Genomic DNA, 18,956 nt, shown 5'->3' with positions numbered 1-18,956 from the left:
AGCACGCGCCCATATGACAGCGGGCCCCCCCCCATACAGAGAGCACGCGCCCATATGACAGCGGGCCCCCATACAGAGAGCGTGCGCACCCATATAACAGCGGGCCCCCCCCCCATACAGAGAGCGTGCGCACCCATATGACAGCGGGCCCCCCCCCCATACAGAGAGCGTGCGCACCCATATGACAGCGGGCCCCCATACAGAGAGCACGCCCCCATACAGAGAGCGCGCGCCCATATGACAGCGGGCCCCCATACAGAGAGCGCGCGCCCATATGACAGCGGGCCCCCATACAGAGAGCGTGTGCACCCATATGACAGCGGGCCCCCCGACATACAGAGAGCACGCGCCCATATGACAGCGGGCCCCCATACAGAGAGCGTGCTCACCCATATGACAGCGGGCCCCCCCCCATACAGAGAGCGTGCGCACCCATATGACAGCGTAGGCCCCCCCCATACAGAGAGCGTGCGCACCCATATGACAGCGGGCCCCCCCCCATACAGAGAGCGTGCGCACCCATATGACAGCGCAGGCCCCCCCCATACAGAGAGCGTGCGCACCCATATGACAGTGGGCCCCCATACAGAGAGCGTGCGCGCCCATATGACAGTGGGCCCCCATACAGAGAGCGTGCGCACCCATATGACAGCGGGCCCCCATACAGAAAGCGTGCGCATCCATATGCCAGCGGGCCCCCATACAGAGAGCGTGCGCACCCATATGACAGCGAGCCCCCCCATACAGAGAGCGTGCGCACCCATATGACAGCGGGCCCCTATACAGAGAGCGTGCGCACCCATATGACAGCGAGCCCCCCCATACAGAGAGCGTGCGCACCCATATGACAGCGGGCCCCTATACAGAGAGCTTGCGCACCCATATGACAGCGCAGGCCCCCCCCCATAAAGAGAGCGTGCGCACCCATATGACAGCGAGCCCCCCCATACAGAGAGCGTGCGCACCCATATGACAGCGGGCCCCCATACAGAGAGCGTGCGCGCCCATATGACAGCGGGCCCCCCCCCCATACAGAGAGCGTGTGCACCCATATGACAGCGCAGGCCCCCCCCCATACAGAGAGCGTGCGCACCCATATGACAGTGGGCCCCCATACAGAGAGCGTGCGCGCCCATATGACAGTGGGCCCCCATACAGAGAGCGTGCGCACCCATTTGACAGCGGGCCCACATACAGAGAGCGTGCGCACCCATATGACAGCGGGCCCCCATACAGAGAGCGCGCCCATATGACAGCGGGCCCCCATACAGAGAGCGTGCGCACCCATATGACAGCGAGCCCCCCCATACAGAGAGCGTGCGCACCCATATGACAGCGAGCCCCCTCCCCATACAGAGAGCACGCGCCCATATGACAGCGGACCCCCATACAGAGAGCGTGCGCGCCCATATGACAGCGGGCCCCCATACAGAGAGCGTGCGCGCCCATATGACAGCGGGCCCCCATACAGAGAGCGTGCGCACCCATATGACAGCGGGCCCCCATAGAGAGAGCGTTCGCACCCATATGACATCGGGCCTCCCCCATACAGAGAGCTTGCGCACCCATATGACAGCGGGCCCCTATACAGAGAGTGTGCGCACCCATATGACAGCGAGCCCCCCCATACAGAGAGCGTGCGCACCCATATGACAGCGTGCCCCTATACAGAGAGCGTGCGCACCCATATGACAGCGGGCCCCCCCATACAGAGAGCGTGCGCACCCATATGACAGCGGGCCCCTATACAGAGAGCGTGCGCGCCCATATGACAGCATGCCCCCCCCCATACAGAGAGCGTGCGCACCCATATGACAGCGAGCCCCCCCAGAGAGCGTGCGCACCCATATGACAGCGGGCCCCCCCATACAGAGAGCGTGCGCACCCATATGACAGCGGGCCCCTATACAGAGAGCGTGCGCGCCCATATGACAGCATGCCCCCCCCCCATACAGAGAGCGTGCGCACCCATATGACAGCGGGCCCCTATACAGAGAGCGTGCGCGCCCATATCACAGCGGGCCCCCCCCCCATACAGAGAGCGTGCGCGCCCATATGACAGCGGGCCCCCCCCCCCCATACAGAGAGCGTGCGCACCCATATGACAGCGGGCCCCCCCATACAGAGAACGTGCGCACCCATATGACAGCGGGCCCCCATGCAGAGAGCGCGCCCATATGACAGCGGGCCCCCATACAGAGAGCGTGCGCGCCCATATGACAGCGGGCCCCCATACAGAGAGCGTGCGCGCCCATATGACAGCGGGCCCCCATACAGAGAGCGTGCGCACCCATATGACAGCGGGCCCCCATACAGAGAGCGTGCGCACCCATATGACAGCGAGCCCCCCCCATACAGAGAGCGTGCGCACCCATATGACAGCGGGCCCCTATACAGAGAGCGTGCGCACCCATATGACAGCGAGCCCCCCCATACAGAGAGCGTGCGCACCCATATGACAGCGGGCCCCTATACAGAGAGCGTGCGCACCCATATGACAGCACAGGCCCCCCCCCCCCATACAGAGAGCGTGCGCACCCATATGACAGCGAGCCCCCCCATACAGAGAGCGTGCGCACCCATATGACAGCGGGCCCCCCCATACAGAGAGCGTGCGCACCCATATGACAGCGGGCCCCCCCCATACAGAGAGCGTGCGCACCCATATGACAGCAGGCCCCTATACAGAGAGCGTGCGCACCCATATGACAGCGGGCCCCTATACAGAGAGCGTGTGCGCCCATATGACAGCGGGCCCCCCCCCCCCCATACAGAGAGCGTGCGCACCCATATGACAGCGGGCCCCCCCCCATACAGGGAGCACGCGCCCATATGATAGCGAGCCCCCCCATACAGAGAGCGTGCGCACCCATATGACAGCAAGCCCCCCCCCATACAGAGAGCGTGCGCGCCCATATGACAGCGGGCCCCCCCCCCATACAGAGAGCGTGCGCACCCATATGACAGCGGGCCCCCCCCCATACAGAGAGTACGCGCCCATATGACAGCGAGCCCCCCCATACAGAGAGCGTGCGCACCCATATGACAGCGAGCCCCCCCCATACAGAGAGCGTGCGCACCCATATGACAGCGAGCCCCCCCCATACAGAGAGCGTGCGCACCCATATGACAGCGGGCCCCTATACAGAGAGCGTGCGCTCCCATATGACAGCGGCCCCCATACAGAGAGCGTGCGCACCCATATGACAGCGGGCCCCCCCCCATACAGAGAGCGTGCACGCCCATATGACAGCGGGCCCCCCCCCATACAGAGAGCGTGCGCACCCATATGACAGCGGGCCCCCCCCCCATACAGAGAGCACGCGCCCATATCACAGCGAGCCCCCCCATACAGAGAGCGTGCGCACCCATATGACAGCGGGCCTCCATACAGAGAGCGTGCGCACCCATATGACAGCGGGCCCCTATACAGAGAGCGTGCGCACCCATATGACAGCGGCCCCCCCCCATACAGAGAGCGTGCGCACCCATATGACAGCGGCCCCCCCCCATACAGAGAGCGTGCGCACCCATATGACAGCGGGCCCCCCCCCCCCATACAGAGAGCGTGTGCACCCATATGACAGCGGGGCCCCCCCCCCCATACAGAGAGCGTGCGTGCCCATATGACAGCGCAGCCCCCCCCCATACAGAGAGCGTGCGCACCCATATGACAGCGGGCCCCCCCCCCCCATACAGAGAGCGTGCGCACCCATATGACAGCGGGCCCCTATACAGAGAGCGTGCGCGCCCATATGACAGCGCAGCCCCCCCCCATACAGAGAGCGTGCGCGCCCATATGACAGCGGGCCCCCCCCCCATACAGAGAGCGTGCGCACCCATATGACAGCGGGCCCCCCCCCCATACAGAGAGCACGCGCCCATATGACAGCGAGCCCCCCCATACAGAGAACGTGCGCACCCATATGACAGCGGGCCCCCATACAGAGAGCGCGCCCATATGACAGCGACCCCATACAGAGAGCGCGCGCACCCATATGACAGCCGGCCCCCATACAGAGAGCGTGCGCACCCATATGACAGCGGGCCCCCATACAGAGAGCGTGCGCACCCATATGACAGCGAGCCCCCCCCATACAGAGAGCGTGCGCACCCATATGACAGCGGGCCCCTATACAGAGAGCGTGCGCACCCATATGACAGCGAGCCCCCCCATACAGAGAGCGTGCGCACCCATATGACAGCGGGCCCCTATACAGAGGGCGTGCGCACCCATATGACAGCACAGGCCCCCCCCCCCCATACAGAGAGCGTGCGCACCCATATGACAGCGAGCCCCCCCATACAGAGAGCGTGCGCACCCATATGACAGCGGGCCCCCCCATACAGAGAGCGTGCGCACCCATATGACAGCGGGCCCCCCCCATACAGAGAGCGTGCGCACCCATATGACAGCAGGCCCCTATACAGAGAGCGTGCGCACCCATATGACAGCGGGCCCCTATACAGAGAGCGTGCGCGCCCATATGACAGCGGGCCCCCCCCCCATACAGAGAGCGTGCGCACCCATATGACAGCGGGCCCCCCCCCATACAGAGAGCACGCGCCCATATGACAGCGAGCCCCCCCATACAGAGAGCGTGCGCACCCATATGACAGCGAGCCCCCCCCCCATACAGAGAGCGTGCGCGCCCATATGACAGCGGGCCCCCCCCCATACAGAGAGCGTGCGCACCCATATGACAGCGGGCCCCCCCCCATACAGAGAGCACGCGCCCATATGACAGCGAGCCCCCCATACAGAGAGCGTGCGCACCCATATGACAGCGAGCCCCCCCATACAGAGAGCGTGCGCACCCATATGACAGCGAGCCCCCCCCCCCCATACAGAGAGCGTGCGCACCCATATGACAGCGGGCCCCTATACAGAGAGCGTGCGCTCCCATATGACAGCGGCCCCCATACAGAGAGCGTGCGCAACCATATGACAGCGGGCCCCCCCCCCATACAGAGAGCGTGCGCGCCCATATGACAGCGGGCCCCCCCCATACAGAGAGCGTGCGCACCCATATGACAGCGGGCCCCCCCCCCCATACAGAGAGCACGCGCCCATATGACAGCGAGCCCCCCCATACAGAGAGCGTGCGCACCCATATGACAGCGGGCCTCCATACAGAGAGCGTGCGCACCCATATGACAGCGGCCCCCCCCATACAGAGAGCGTGCGCACCCATATGACAGCGGCCCCCCCCCATACAGAGAGCGTGCGCACCCATATGACAGCGGGCCCCCATACAGAGAGCGTGTGCACCCATATGACAGCGGGCCCCCATACAGAGAGCGTGCGCGCCCATATGACAGCGCAGCCCCCCCCCATACAGAGAGCGTGCGCACCCATATGACAGCGGGCCCCCCCCCCATACAGAGAGCGCGCGCACCCATATGACAGCGGGCCTCCATACAGAGAGCGTGCGCACCCATATGACAGCGAGCTCCCCCCCATACAGAGAGCGTGCGCACCCATATGACAGCGTGCCCCCCCCCATACAGAGAGCGTGCGCACCCATATGACAGCGGGCCCCTATACAGAGAGCGTGCGCGCCCATATGGCAGCGGCCCCCATACAGAGAGCGTGCGCACCCATATGACAGCGGGCCCCCCCCCCATACAGAGAGCGTGCGCGCCCATATGACAGCGGCCCCCCCCATACAGAGAGCACGCGCCCATATGACAGCGAGCCCCCCCATACAGAGAGCGTGCGCACCCATATGACAGCGGGCCCCTATACAGAGAGCGTGCGCACCCATATGACAGTGGGCCCCCATACAGAGAGCGCGCGCACCCATATGACAGCGGCCCCCCCCCCATACAGAGAGCGTGCGCACCCATATGACAGCGAGCCCCCATACAGAGAGCGTGTGCACCCATATGACAGCGGGCCCCCATACAGAGAGCGTGCGCGCCCATATGACAGCGCAGGCCCCCCCCCCCCATACAGAGAGCGTGCGCACCCATATGACAGCTGGCCCCCCCCCATAGAGAGAGCGCGCGCACCCATATGACAGCGTGCCCCCATACAGAGAGCGTGCGCACCCATATGACAGCGGCCCCCCCCATACAGAGAGCACGTGCCCATATGACAACGCAGGCCCCCCCCCCCCATACAGAGAGCGTGCGCACCCATATGACAGCGGGGCCCCCCCCCATACAGAGAGCGCGCGCACCCATATGACAGCGAGCCCCCATACAGAGAGCGTGCGCACCCATATGACAGCGGCCCCCCCCCATACAGAGAGCACGCGCCCATATGACAGCGGGCCCCCCCATACAGAGAGCACGCGCCCATATGACAGCGGGCCCCCATACAGAGAGCACGCGCCCATATGACAGCGGGCCCCCATACAGAGAGCGTGCGCACCCATATGACAGCAGGCCCCCATACCGAGAGCGTGCGCACCCATATGACAGCGGGCCCCCATACAGAGAGCGCGCGCCCATATGACAGCGGGCCCCCATACAGAGAGCGTGCGCACCCATATGACAGCGGGCCCCCCCCCCCATACAGAGAGCACGCGCCCATATGACAGCGGGCCCCCATACAGAGAGCGCGCGCCCATATGACAGCGGGCCCCCATACAGAGAGCATGCGCGCCCATATGACAGCGGGCCCCCATACAGAGAGCGTGCGCACCCATATGACAGCGGGCACCCATACAGAGAGCGCGCCCATATGACAGCGGGCCCCCCCCCATACAGAGAGCACGCGCCCATATGACAGCGAGCCCCCATACAGAGAGCGTGCGCACCCATATGACAGCAGGCCCCCCCCCATACAGAGAGCACGCGCCCATATGATAGCGGGCCCCCATACAGAGAGCGCGCGCCCATATGACAGCGGGCCCCCATACAGAGAGCGTGCGAACCCATATGACAGCGGGCCCCCATACAGAGAGAGTGCGCGCCCATATGACAGTGGGCCCCCATACAGAGAGCGTGCGCGCCCATATGACAGTGGGCCCCCATACAGAAAGCGTGCGCACCCATATGACAGTGGGCCCCCATACAGAGAGCGCGCGCCCATATGACAGCGGGCCCCCATACAGAGAGCGTGTGCACCCATATGACAGCGGGCCCCCCCCCCCCCCATACAGAGAGCACGCGCCCATATGACAGCGGGCCCCCCCATACAGAGAGCACGCGCCCATATGACAGCGGGCCCCCCCCCATACAGAGAGCACGCGCCCATATGACAGCGGGCCTCCATACAGAGAGCGTGCGCACCCATAAGACAGCGGGCCCCCCCCCATACAGAGAGCGTGCGCACCCATATGACAGCGGGCCCCCCCCCATACAGAGAGCGTGCGCACCCATATGACAGCGGGCCCCCATACAGAGAGCACGCCCCCATACAGAGAGCGCGCGCCCATATGACAGCGGGCCCCCATACAGAGAGCGCGCGCCCATATGACAGCGGGCCCCCATAGAGAGAGCGTGCGCACCCATATGACAGCGGGCCCCCCCCCATACAGAGAGCGTGCGCACCCATATGACAGCGCAGGCCCCCCCCCCATACAGAGAGCGTGCGCACCCATATGACAGTGGGCCCCCATACAGAGAGCGTGCGCGCCCATATGACAGTGGGCCCCCATACAGAGAGCGTGCGCACCCATATGACAGCGGGCCCCCATACAGAAAGCGTGCGCATCCATATGACAGCGGGCCCCCATACAGAGAGCGTGCGCACCCATATGACAGCGAGCCCCCCCATACAGAGAGCGTGCGCACCCATATAACAGCGGGCCCCTATACAGAGAGCGTGCGCACCCATATGACAGCGAGCCCCCCCATACAGAGAGCGTGCGCACCCATATGACAGCGCAGGCCCCCCCCCATACAGAGAGCGTGCGCACCCATATGACAGCGAGCCCCCCCATACAGAGAGCGTGCGCACCCATATGACAGCGGGCCCCCATACAGAGAGCGTGCGCGCCCATATGACAGCGGGCCCCCCCCCCCATACAGAGAGCGTGTGCACCCATATGACAGTGCAGGCCCCCCCCCATACAGAGAGCGTGCGCGCCCATATGACAGTGGGCCCCCATACAGAGAGCGTGCGCACCCATATGACAGCGGGCCCCCATACAGAGAGCGTGCGCACCCATATGACAGCGGGCCCCCATACAGAGAGCGCGCCCATATGACAGCGGGCCCCCATACAGAGAGCGTGCGCACCCATATGACAGCGAGCCCCCCCATACAGAGAGCGTGCACACCCATATGACAGCGAGCCCCCCCCCCATACAGAGAGCACGCGCCCATATGACAGAGGGCCCCCATACAGAGAGCGTGCGCGCCCATATGACAGCGGGCCCCCATACAGAGAGCGTGCGCGCCCATATGACAGCGGGCCCCCATACAGAGAGCGTGCGCACCCATATGACAGCGGGCCCCCCCCATACAGAGAGCGTGCGCACCCATATGACAGCGGGCCCCTATACAGAGAGCGTGCGCACCCATATGACAGCGAGCCCCCCCATACAGAGAGCGTGCGCACCCATATGACAGCGTGCCCCTATACAGAGAGCGTGCGCACCCATATGACAGCACAGGCCCCCCCCCCATACAGAGAGCGTGCGCACCCATATGACAGCGAGCCCCCCCATACAGAGAGCGTGCGCACCCATATGACAGCGTGCCCCTATACAGAGAGCGTGCGCACCCATATGACTGCGAGCCCCCCCATACAGAGAGCGTGCGCACCCATATGACAGCGTGCCCCTATACAGAGAGCGTGCGCACCCATATGACAGCGAGCCCCCCCATACAGAGAGCGTGCGCTCCCATATGACAGCGGGCCCCCCCATACAGAGAGCGTGCGCACCCATATGACAGCGGGCCCCCCCATACAGAGAGCGTGCGCACCCATATGACAGCAGGCCCCTATACAGAGAGCGTGCGCACCCATATGACAGCGGGCCCCTATACAGAGAGCGTGCGCGCCCATATGACAGCGGGCCCCCCCCCCAATACAGAGAGCGTGCGCGCCCATATGACAGCGGGCCCCCCCCCAATACAGAGAGCGTGCGCACCCATATGACAGCGGGCCCCCCCCATACAGAGAGCACGCGCCCATATGACAGCGAGCCCCCCCATACAGAGAGCGTGCGCACCCATATGACAGCGAGCCCCCCCCCATACAGAGAGCGTGCGCGCCCATATGACAGCGGGCCCCCTCCCCCCCATACAGAGAGCGTGCGCACCCATATGACAGCGGGCCCCCCCCCCATACAGAGAGCACGCGCCCATATGACAGCGAGCCCCCCCATACAGAGAGCGTGCGCACCCATATGACAGCGAGCCCCCCCCATACAGAGAGCGTGCGCACCCATATGACAGCGAGCCCCCCCCCCCCCATACAGAGAGCGTGCGCACCCATATGACAGCGGCCCCCATACAGAGATCGGGCGCCCCCATATGACAGCGGGCCCCCCCCCATACAGAGAGCGTGCGCGCCCATATGACAGCGGGCCCCCCCCCCATACAGAGAGCACGCGCCCATATGACAGCGAGCCCCCCCATACAGAGAGCGTGCGCACCCATATGACAGCGGGCCTCCATACAGAGAGCGTGCGCACCCATATGACAGCGGGCCCCTATACAGAGAGCGTGCGCACCCATATGACAGCGGCCCCCCCATACAGAGAGCGTGCGCACCCATATGACAGCGGCCCCCCCCCCATACAGAGAGCGTGCGCACCCATATGACAGCGGGCCCCCATACAGAGAGCGTGTGCACCCATATGACAGCGGGCCCCCATACAGAGAGCGTGCACGCCCATATGACAGCGCAGGCCCCCCCCCCATACAGAGAGCGTGCGCACCCATATGACAGCGGGCCCCCCCCCATACAGAGAGCGCGCGCACCCATATGACAGCGGGCCCCCATACAGAGAGCGTGCGCACCCATATGACAGCGAGCCCCCCCCCCCATACAGAGAGCGTGCGCACCCATATGACAGCGTGCCCCCCCCCCACATACAGAGAGCGTGCGCACCCATATGACAGCGGGCCCCCCCCCCATACAGAGAGCGTGCGCACCCATATGACAGCGGGCCCCCCCCATACAGAGAGCGTGCGCACCCATATGACAGCGGGCCCCCATACAGAGAGCACGCCCCCATAGAGAGAGCGCGCGCCCATATGACAGCGGGCCCCCATACAGAGAGCGCGCGCCCATATGACAGCGGGCCCCCATAGAGAGAGCGTGTGCACCCATATGACAGCGGGCCCCCCCCCCATACAGAGAGCACGCGCCCATATGACAGCGGGCCCCCATACAGAGAGCGTGCGCACCCATATGACAGCGGCCCCCCCCCCCATACAGAGAGCGTGCGCACCCATATGACAGCGTAGGCCCCCCCCATACAGAGAGCGTGCGCACCCATATGACAGCGGGCCCCCCCCCCATACAGAGAGCGTGCGCACCCATATGACAGCGCAGGCCCCCCCCCATACAGAGAGCGTGCGCACCCATATGACAGTGGGCCCCCATACAGAGAGCGTGCGCGCCCATATGACAGTGGGCCCCCATACAGAGAGCGTGCGCACCCATATGACAGCGGGCCCCCATACAGAAAGCGTGCGCATCCATATGACAGCGGGCCCCCATACAGAGAGCGTGCGCACCCATATGACAGCGAGCCCCCCCATACAGAGAGCGTGCGCACCCATATAACAGCGGGCCCCTATACAGAGAGCGTGCGCACCCATATGACAGCGAGCCCCCCATACAGAGAGCGTGCGCACCCATATGACAGCGCAGGCCCCCCCCATACAGAGAGCGTGCGCACCCATATGACAGCGAGCCCCCCCATACAGAGAGCGTGCGCACCCATATGACAGCGGGCCCCCATACAGAGAGCGTGTGCACCCATATGACAGCGGGCCCCCATACAGAGAGCGTGCGCGCCCATATGACAGCGCAGGCCCCCCCCCCATACAGAGAGCGTGCGCACCCATATGACAGCGGGCCCCCCCCCCCATACAGAGAGCGTGCGCACCCATATGACAGCGGCCCCCATACAGAGATCGCGCGCACCCATATGACAGCGGGCCCCCCCCCCATACAGAGAGCGTGCGCGTCCATATGACAGCGGGCCCCCCCCCATACAGAGAGCACGCGCCCATATGACAGCGAGCCCCCCCATACAGAGAGCGTGCGCACCCATATGACAGCGGGCCTCCATACAGAGAGCGTGCGCACCCGTATGACAGCGGGCCCCTATACAGAGAGCGTGCGCACCCATATGACAACGGCCCCCCCATACAGAGAGCGTGCGCACCCATATGACAGCGGCCCCCCCCATACAGAGAGCGTGCGCACCCATATGACAGCGGGCCCCCATACAGAGAGAGTGTGCACCCATATGACAGCGGGCCCCCATACAGAGAGCGTGCGCGCCCATATGACAGCGCAGGCCTCCCCCCCATACAGAGAGCGTGCGCACCCATATGACAGCGGGCCCCCATACAGAGAGCGTGCGCACCCATATGACAGCCAGCCCCCATACAGAGAGCGTGCGCGCCCATATGACAGCGCAGGCCCCCCCCCCATACAGAGAGCGTGCGCACCCATATGACAGCGGCCCCCCCCCATACAGAGAGCGTGCGCACCCATATGACAGCGGGCCCCCATACAGAGAGCGTGCGCACCCATATGACAGCGGCCCCCCCCATACAGAGCGTGCGCACCCATATGACAGCGGCCCTCCCCCATACAGAGAGCGTGCGCACCCATATGACAGCGGGCCCCCATACAGAGAGCGTGTGCACCCATATGACAGCGGGCCCCCATACAGAGAGCGTGCGCGCCCATATGACAGCGGGCCCCCATACAGAGAGCGTGCGCACCCATATGACAGCGAGCCCCCCCCCATACAGAGAGCGTGCGCACCCATATGACAGCGTGCCCCCCCCCCACATACAGAGAGCGTGCGCACCCATATGACAGCGGGCCCCCCCCCCATACAGAGAGCGTGCGCACCCATATGACAGCGGGCCCCCCCCCATACAGAGAGCGTGCGCACCCATATGACAGCGGGCCCCCATACAGAGAGCACGCCCCCATACAGAGAGCGCGCGCCCATATGACAGCAGGCCCCCATAGAGAGAGCGTGTGCACCCATATGACAGCGGGCCCCCCCCCCATACAGAGAGCACGCGCCCATATGACAGCGGGCCCCCATACAGAGAGCGTGCGCACCCATATGACAGCGGGCCCCCCCCCCCATACAGAGAGCGTGCGCACCCATATGACAGCGTAGGCCCCCCCCCATACAGAGAGCGTGCGCACCCATATGACAGCGGGCCCCCCCCATACAGAGAGCGTGCGCACCCATATGACAGCGCAGGCCCCCCCCCATACAGAGAGCGTGCGCACCCATATGACAGTGGGCCCCCATACAGAGAGCGTGCGCGCCCATATGACAGTGGGCCCCCATACAGAGAGCGTGCGCACCCATATGACAGCGGGCCCCCATACAGAAAGCGTGCGCATCCATATGACAGCGGGCCCCCATACAGAGAGCGTGCGCACCCATATGACAGCGAGCCCCCCCATACAGAGAGCGTGCGCACCCATATGACAGCGGGCCCCTATACAGAGAGCGTGCGCACCCATATGACAGCGAGCCCCCCCATACAGAGAGCGTGCGCACCCATATGACAGCGCAGGCCCCCCCCCATACAGAGAGCGTGCGCACCCATATGACAGCGAGCCCCCCCATACAGAGAGCGTGCGCACCCATATGACAGCGGGCCCCCATACAGAGAGCGTGCGCGCCCATATGACAGCGGGCCCCCCCCCCATACAGAGAGCGTGTGCACCCATATGACAGTGCAGGCCCCCCCCCATACAGAGAGCGTGCGCACCCATATGACAGTGGGCCCCCATACAGAGAGCGTGCGCGCCCATATGACAGTGGGCCCCCATACAGAGAGCGTGCGCACCCATATGACAGCGGGCCCCCATACAGAGAGCGTGCGCACCCATATGACAGCGGGCCCCCATACAGAGAGCGCGCGCACCCATATGACAGCGGGCCCCCATACAGAGAGCGTGCGCACCCATATGACAGCGGCCCCCCCCATACAGAGCGTGCGCACCCATATGACAGCGGCCCTCCCCCATACAGAGAGCGTGCGCACCCATATGACAGCGGGCCCCCATACAGAGAGCGTGTGCACCCATATGACAGCGGGCCCCCATACAGAGAGCGTGCGCGCCCATATGACAGCGGGCCCCCATACAGAGAGCGTGCGCACCCATATGACAGCGAGCCCCCCCCCATACAGAGAGCGTGCGCACCCATATGACAGCGTGCCCCCCCCCCACATACAGAGAGCGTGCGCACCCATATGACAGCGGGCCCCCCCCCCATACAGAGAGCGTGCGCACCCATATGACAGCGGGCCCCCCCCCATACAGAGAGCGTGCGCACCCATATGACAGCGGGCCCCCATACAGAGAGCACGCCCCCATACAGAGAGCGCGCGCCCATATGACAGCAGGCCCCCATAGAGAGAGCGTGTGCACCCATATGACAGCGGGCCCCCCCCCCATACAGAGAGCACGCGCCCATATGACAGCGGGCCCCCATACAGAGAGCGTGCGCACCCATATGACAGCGGGCCCCCCCCCCCATACAGAGAGCGTGCGCACCCATATGACAGCGTAGGCCCCCCCCCATACAGAGAGCGTGCGCACCCATATGACAGCGGGCCCCCCCCATACAGAGAGCGTGCGCACCCATATGACAGCGCAGGCCCCCCCCCATACAGAGAGCGTGCGCACCCATATGACAGTGGGCCCCCATACAGAGAGCGTGCGCGCCCTATGACAGTGGGCCCCCATACAGAGAGCGTGCGCACCCATATGACAGCGGGCCCCCATACAGAAAGCGTGCGCATCCATATGACAGCGGGCCCCCATACAGAGAGCGTGCGCACCCATATGACAGCGAGCCCCCCCATACAGAGAGCGTGCGCACCCATATGACAGCGGGCCCCTATACAGAGAGCGTGCGCACCCATATGACAGCGAGCCCCCCCATACAGAGAGCGTGCGCACCCATATGACAGCGCAGGGCCCCCCCCCATACAGAGAGCGTGCGCACCCATATGACAGCGAGCCCCCCCATACAGAGAGCGTGCGCACCCATATGACAGCGGGCCCCCATACAGAGAGCGTGCGCGCCCATATGACAGCGGGCCCCCCCCCCCATACAGAGAGCGTGTGCACCCATATGACAGTGCAGGCCCCCCCCCATACAGAGAGCGTGCGCACCCATATGACAGTGGGCCCCCATACAGAGAGCGTGCGCGCCCATATGACAGTGGGCCCCCATACAGAGAGCGTGCGCACCCATATGACAGCGGGCCCCCATACAGAGAGCGTGCGCACCCATATGACAGCGGGCCCCCATACAGAGAGCGCGCCCATATGACAGCGGGCCCCCATACAGAGAGCGTGCGCACCCATATGACAGCGAGCCCCCCCCATACAGAGAGCGTGCACACCCATATGACAGCGAGCCCCCCCTCATACAGAGAGCACGCGCCCATATGACAGCGGGCCCCCATACAGAGAGCGTGCGCGCCCATATGACAGCGGGCCCCCATACAGAGAGCGTGCGCGCCCATATGACAGCGGGCCCCCATACAGAGAACGTGCGCACCCATATGACAGCGGGCCCCCATACAGAGAGCGTGCGCACCCATATGACAGCGGGCCCCCCCCATACAGAGAGCGTGCGCACCCATATGACAGCGGGCCCCTATACAGAGAGCGTGCGCACCCATATGACAGCGAGCCCCCCCATACAGAGAGCGTGCGCACCCATATGACAGCGTGCCCCTATACAGAGAGCGTGCGCACCCATATGACAGCACAGGCCCCCCCCCCATACAGAGAGCGTGCGCACCCATATGACAGCGAGCCCCCCCATACAGAGAGCGTGCGCACCCATATGACAGCGTGCCCCTATACAGAGAGCGTGCGCACCCATATGACAGCACAGGCCCCCCCCCCATACAGAGAGCGTGCGCACCCATATGACAGCGGGCCCCCCCATACAGAGAGCGTGCGCACCCATATGACAGCGGGCTCCCCCATACAGAGAGCGTGCGCACCCATATGACAGCAGGCCCCTATACAGAGAGCGTGCGCGCCCATATGACAGCGGGCCCCCCCCCCCATACAGAGAGCGTGCGCACCCATATGACAGCGGGCCCCCCCCCATACAGAGAGCACGCGCCCATATGACAGCGAGCCCCCCCATACAGAGAGCGTGCGCACCCATATGACAGCGAGCCCCCCCCCATACAGAGAGCGTGCGCGCCCATATGACAGCGGGCCCCCCCCCCCATACAGAGAGCGTGCGCACCCATATGACAGCGGGCCCCCCCCCATACAGAGAGCACGCGCCCATATGACAGCGAGCCCCCCCACACAGAGAGCGTGCGCACCCATATGACAGCGAGCCCCCCCCCCATACAGAGAGCGTGCGCACCCATATGACAGCGAGCCCCCCCCCCCCATACAGAGAGCGTGCGCACCCATATGACAGCGGGCCCCTATACAGAGAGCGTGCGCGCCCATATGACAGCGGCCCCCATACAGAGATCGCGCGCACCCATATGACAGCGGGCCCCCCCCCCCCATACAGAGAGCGTGCGTGCCCATATGACAGCGGGCCCCCCCCCCCATACAGAGAGCACGCGCCCATATGACAGCGAGCCCCCCCATACAGAGAGCGTGCGCACCCATATGACAGCGGGCCTCCATACAGAGAGCGTGCGCACCCATATGACAGCGGGCCCCTATACAGAGAGCGTGCGCACCCATATGACAGCGGCCCCCCCCATACAGAGAGCGTGCGCACCCATATGACAGCGGCCCCCCCCCATACAGAGAGCGTGCGCGCCCATATGACAGCGCAGGCCCCCCCCCCCATACAGAGAGCGTGTGCACCCATATGACAGCGGGCCCCCATACAGAGAGCGTGCGCGCCCATATGACAGCGCAGGCCCCCCCCCCCCATACAGAGAGCGTGCGCACCCATATGACAGCGGGCCCCTATACAGAGAGCGTGCGCACCCATATGACAGCGACCCCCCCCACATAAAGAGAGCGTGCGCACCCATATGACAGCGTGCCCCCCCCCCACATACAGAGAGCGTGCGCACCCATATGACAGCAGGCCCCTATACAGAGAGCGTGCGCGCCCATATGACAGCGGACCCCATACAGAGAGCGTGCGCACCCATATGACAGCGGGCCCCTCCCCCCATACAGAGAGCGTGCGCGCCCACATGACAGCGGCCTCCCCCCCCCATACAGAGAGCACGCGCCCATATGACAGCGAGCCCCCCCATACAGAGAACGTGCGCACCCATATGACAGCGGGCCTCCATACAGAGAGCGTGCGCACCCATATGACAGTGGGCCCCCATACAGACAGCGTGCGCACCCATATGACAGCGGCCCCCCCCCATACAGAGAGCGTGCGCACCCATATGACAGCGGGCCCCTATACAGAGAGCGTGCGCACCCATATGACAGCGGGCCCCCATACAGAGAGCGTGTGCACCCATATGACAGCGCAGGCCCCCCCATACAGAGAGCGTGCGCACCCATATGACAGCGGGCCCCCCCCATACAGAGAGCGCGCGCACCCATATGACAGTGGGGCCCCCATACAAAGAGCGTGCGCGCCCATATGACAGCGGCCCCCATACAGAGAGCGTGCGCACCCATATGACAGCGGGCCCCCATACAGAGAGCGTGTGCACCCATATGACAGCGGGCCCCCATACAGAGAGCGTGCGCACCCATATGACAGCGGGCCCCCATACAGAGAGCGTGCGTGCCCATATGACAGCGGGCCCCCATACAGAGAGCGCGCGCACCCATATGACAGCGGGCCCCCATACAGAGAGCGTGCGCGCCCATATGACAGCGGGCCCCCATACAGAGAGCGTGCGCACCCATATGACAGCGGCCCCCCCCCATACAGAGAGCGTGCGCACCCATATGACAGCGGGCCCCTATACAGAGAGCGTGCGCACCCATATGACAGTGGGCCCCCATACAGAGAGCGTGCGCACCCATATGACAGCGGCCCCCCCCCCCCATACAGAGAGCGTGCGCACCCATATGACAGTGGGCCCCCATACAGAGAGCGTGCGTGCCCATATGACAGCGGGCCCCCATACAGAGAGCGTGCGTGCCCATATGACAGCAGGCCCCCATACAGAGAGCGCGCGCACCCATATGACAGCGGGCCCCCATACAGAGAGCGTGCGCGCCCATATGACAGCGGGCCCCCATACAGAGAGCGTGCGCACCCATATGACAGCGGCCCCCCCCCATACAGAGAGCGTGCGCACCCATATGACAGCGGGCCCCTATACAGAGAGCGTGCGCACCCATATGACAGTGGGCCCCCATACAGAGAGCGTGCGCACCCATATGACAGCGGCCCCCCCCCCCATACAGAGAGCGTGCGCACCCATATGACAGTGGGCCCCCATACAGAGAGCGTGCGCACCCATATGACAGCGGCCCCCCCCCCCCATACAGAGAGTGTGCGCACCCATATGACAGCGGGCCCCCATACAGAGAGCGTGTGCACCCATATGACAGCGGGCCCCCATACAGAGAGCGTGCGCGCCCATATGACAGCGCAGGCCCCCCCCATACAGAGAGCGTGCGCACCCATATGACAGCGGGCCCCTATACAGAGAGCGTGCGCGCCCATATGACAGCGGGGCCCCCCCCCCCATACAGAGAGCGTGCGCACCCATATGACAGCGGGCCCCCATACAGAGAGCGTGCGCGCCCATATGACAGCGCAGGCCCCCCCATACAGAGAGCGTGCGCACCCATATGACAGCGGGCCCCTATACAGAGAGCGTGCGCGCCCATATGACAGCGGGCCCCCATACAGAGAGCGTGCGCACCCATATGACAGCGAGCCCCCCCCCCCATACAGAGAGCGTGCGCACCCATATGACAGCGGGCCCCCATACAGAGAGCGCGCGCCCATATGACAGCGGGCCCCCATACAGAGAGCGTGCGCACCCATATGACAGCGGGCCCCCATACAGAGAGCGTGCGCACCCATATGACAGCGGGCCCCCATACAGAGAGCGTGCGCACCCATATGACAGCGGGCCCCCATACAGAGAGCGTGCGCGCCCATATGACAGCGGGCCCCCATACAGAGAGCGCGCGCCCATATGACAGCGGGCCCCCCCCCCATACAGAGAGCACGCGCGCCCATATGACAGCGAGCCCCCCCCCCATACAGAGAGCGTGCGCACCCATATGACAGCGAGCCCCCCCCCATACAGAGAGCGTGCGCACCCATATGACAGCGAGCCCCCCCCCATACAGAGAGCGTGCGCACCCATATGACAGCGAGCCCCCCCCCCCATACAGAGAGCGCGCGCCCTTATGACAGCGGGCCCCCCCCATACAGAGAGCACGCGCCCATATGACAGCGAGCCCCCCCCCCATACAGAGAGCGTGCGCACCCATATGACAGCGAGCCCCCCCCCCATACAGAGAGCGTGCGCACCCATATGACAGCGGGCCCCCATACAGAGAGCGCGCGCCCATATGACAGCGGGCCCCATACAGAGAGCGTGCGTGCCCTTATGACAGCGGGCCCCCATACAGAGAGCGTGCGCACCCATATGACAGCGAGCCCCCATACAGAGAGCGTGCGCACCCATATGACAGCGAGCCCCCATACAGAGAGCGTGCGCACCCATATGACAGCGGGCCCCCATACAGAGAGCGTGCGCACCCATATGACAGCGGGCCCCCATACAGAGAGCACGCGCCCATATGACAGCGGGGCCCCCCCCCCCATAGAGAGAGCGTGCGCACCCATATGACAGCGGGCCCCCATACAGAGAGCGTGCGCACC

General features: G+C 64.9%; 1 protein-coding gene across 1 annotated transcript in view; it reads right to left on the bottom strand.

Annotated features, from left to right (window-relative positions):
- CAPRIN2 (caprin family member 2) overlaps positions 1-18,956 on the bottom strand; it is a 69,646-nt gene that overhangs the window by 41,904 nt on the left and 8,786 nt on the right. The window lies entirely within an intron of this gene.

The sequence above is a fragment of the Phyllobates terribilis genome, unplaced genomic scaffold, assembly GCF_046119375.1.
Source record: "Phyllobates terribilis strain yellow unplaced genomic scaffold, ASM4611937v1 Scaffold_10__3_contigs__length_209671492, whole genome shotgun sequence".
NCBI classification, from domain to species: domain Eukaryota; kingdom Metazoa; phylum Chordata; class Amphibia; order Anura; family Dendrobatidae; genus Phyllobates; species Phyllobates terribilis.
The sequence above is the reverse complement of the archived record's forward strand: the minus strand, read 5'-3'. Positions and strand labels throughout refer to the sequence as shown.